Here is a 2,925-nt window from a genome sequence, read left to right as displayed (position 1 = left end):
CCCGCAGCTCCTCCACCTCGGCCTGCAGCAGGTTGGCTCTGCGCTCCACGATCGCCAGCTGCTCCTTCAGGTCTTCCTGGCCCCGGAGGGCATCATCCAGGTGGAGCTGCGTATCCTAGCCAGAGAAAAAGGAACATTCTATTTGAAGTTGAGGTGTTAGGACCACGAGCCTCATCTACATCTCTAAGTTGTTGTTGTTTTCGTTTTTGTTTTGAGACAGGGTCTTGTTCTGTCACCCAGGCTGGTGTGCAGTGGTGTGATCTCCACTCACTGCAGCCTCCACCTCCTGGGTTCAGGTAATTCTCCTGCCTCAGCCTCCTGAGTAGCTAGGATTACAGATGCCCACCACCATGCCCGGCTAATTTTGTATTTTTTGTAGAGATGAAGTTTCACCATGTTAATCAGGCTGGTCTTGCACTCCTGACCTCAAGTGATCCACCCACCTCAGCCTTTCAAAGTGCTGGGATTCCAGGCAGAAGCCACAGTGCCCGGCCCTTCTCTGCATTTTCTTGTTCTTCTTTCTCTTTTTTTGAAACAATCTCTCTCTTGTGGCCCAGGCTGGAGTTCAGTGGCGCGATCTCAGCTCATGGCAATGTCCGCCTCCTGGGTTCAAGTGATTCTCCTGCTTCAGCCTCCTGAGTAGCTGGGATTACAGGTGCCCGCCACCATGCCCACCTAATTTTTGTATTTTTTGTAGAGATGAAGTTTCACCATGTTAATCAGGCTGGTCTTGCACTCCTGACCTCAAGTGATCCACCCACCTCTGCCTCCCAAAGTGCTGGGATTCCAGGCATGAGCTGCTGCGCCCGGGCGTTCTCTGCATTTTTCAAGGTCAGCAACACTGCATCCTTCCGACCACAGCCAGGAAGAGTTTTCCGCTTTTAAGGACCCATGTGACTAGATCTGTCCACCTGGGCCAGGCGCAGTGGCTCACGCTTGTAATCCCAGCACTTTGGGAGGCCGAGGCGGGTGGATCACCTGAGGTCAGGAGTTCAAGACCAGCCTGGCCAGCATGGTGGAACCCTGTCTCTACTAAAAATACAAACATCAGCTGGATGTGGTGTCGAGTGCCTGTAGTCCCAACTACTCAGGGGGCTGAGGCAGAAGAATTGCTTGAACCCAGGAGGTGAAGGCTGCAGTGAGCCAAGACCGTGTGACTGCACTCCATCCTGGACGATAGAGTGAAACTCCATCTCAAAAAAGATAAAATAAATGAATAAATGTGTCCACCTGGAAAATACCAGATTATCTTCCCATCCAGGGTCCACACTCTTACCTACATTTGCAAAGTCCCTGAGTCAGTTTTGGTAATTTGTGTCTTTCTTGGAACTTCTAGGAATTTGTCCGTTTCATCTAAATTGTCTAATTTTATTGATTTTTTTTTTTTTTTTTTTTTGAGACAGAGTCTTGCTCTGTCACCCAGGCTGGAGAGCAGTGGCTCGATCTTGGCTCACCACAACCTCTGCCTCCTGGGTTCAAGGGATTCTCCTGCCTCAGCCTCCCTAGTAGCTGAGATTACAGGCGTGAGCCACCGCACCCAACCAATTTTTGTATTTTTAGTAGAGACGGGATTTCACCATGTTGGCCAGGCTGGTCTCGAACTCCTGAGATCAAGCGATCCTCTTACCTCGGCCTCTCAAAGTGCTGGGATTGCAAGCATGTGCCACCACGCCCGGCTAACTTTGTATTTTTAGTAGAGATGGGGTTTCACCATGTGGGTCAGGCTGGTCTTGATCTCCTGACCTTGTGATCTGCCCGCCTTGGCCTCCCAAAGTGCTGGGATTACAGATGTGAGCCACCGCGCCCCACCTGGGACAAGGTCTTTGACTGTGTGGAGCTGGTGATGGATGCGCTACAAGGAGCAGCTCCTGCCGTGTGGGCCTTCGTGAACTGAAGCCCTCAGAGCCTCCAGCAGGTGTCAGCGCAGCTCAGGGAGAGATGCCCACTCAGCACCGCCCACACTGCAGCCACAGCACTCACAAGTGATGGAGACTCATGTCCAGGACCTCGTGGAGTTTCTGGAGGCTGGAAAGGGAATGGGATGGAAGGCGCCCCAGCACGTGGCCATTGCCTGGGAGTGTGAGCCGGCGATTTCTGCCCTTCTGCCTCTGAGGATGAGTGTAGAGCATCGTAGCTTTTCTTTTCTTTCTTTTTTTTTTTTTTTTTCTAAATGGAGTTTTGCTCTTGTTGCCCAGGCTGGAGTGCAGTGGTGTGATCTCAGCTCACTGCAACCTCTGCCTCCCATGTTCAATCGATGCTTCTGCTTCAGCCTCCCAAGTAGCTTACCTGGCTAACTTTTGTAGTTTTAGTAGAGACAGGGTTTCATCATGTTGCCCAGGCTGGTCTCGAACTCTTGACCTCAGGTGACCCGTTTGCGTTGGCCTCCCAAAGTGCTGGGATTACAGGTGTGAGCCACCAAGCCCAGCCTCTTTTCCTTTTTTTAATTTTTATTTTTTTGAGGCAGGATCTTACTCTGTCGCCCAGGCTGGAGTACGGTGGTACAGTTATAGCTCACTGCAGCCTTGACCTCCTGGGCTCAAGTGATCCTCCCAGCTTAGCATCGGGAGCAGCCGGGACCACAGGTGTGCACCACCATGCTTGGTTAATTTTTATATTTTTTTATAGAAATGGGGCTTTGCCACATTGCCCAGGCTGGTCTCCAACTCCTGAGCTCAAATGATCCACTCACCTTGGCCTCCCAAATTGCTGGGATTACAGGCGTGAGCCACCGCCCCCAGCCACCCAGTGCTTTTTAAGGCTGCAATGAGTACCGTGGATCAGGATGCAGTGTGACTGGTGTCCTTACAAGAAGAGAACATTTGGACAGAGATGGACAGTAAGGCACCGCATAACAATGTTTTGGTTCACGATGACTGCATGTATGGCAGTAGCCCCGTAAGATTTTTTTTTTTTTTTTTTGAAACT

Source organism: Rhinopithecus bieti, unplaced genomic scaffold (genome assembly GCF_001698545.2).
Source record: "Rhinopithecus bieti isolate Rb0 unplaced genomic scaffold, ASM169854v2 scaffold_23276, whole genome shotgun sequence".
Classification (NCBI taxonomy): domain Eukaryota; kingdom Metazoa; phylum Chordata; class Mammalia; order Primates; family Cercopithecidae; genus Rhinopithecus; species Rhinopithecus bieti.
The sequence above is the reverse complement of the archived record's forward strand: the minus strand, read 5'-3'. Positions refer to the sequence as shown.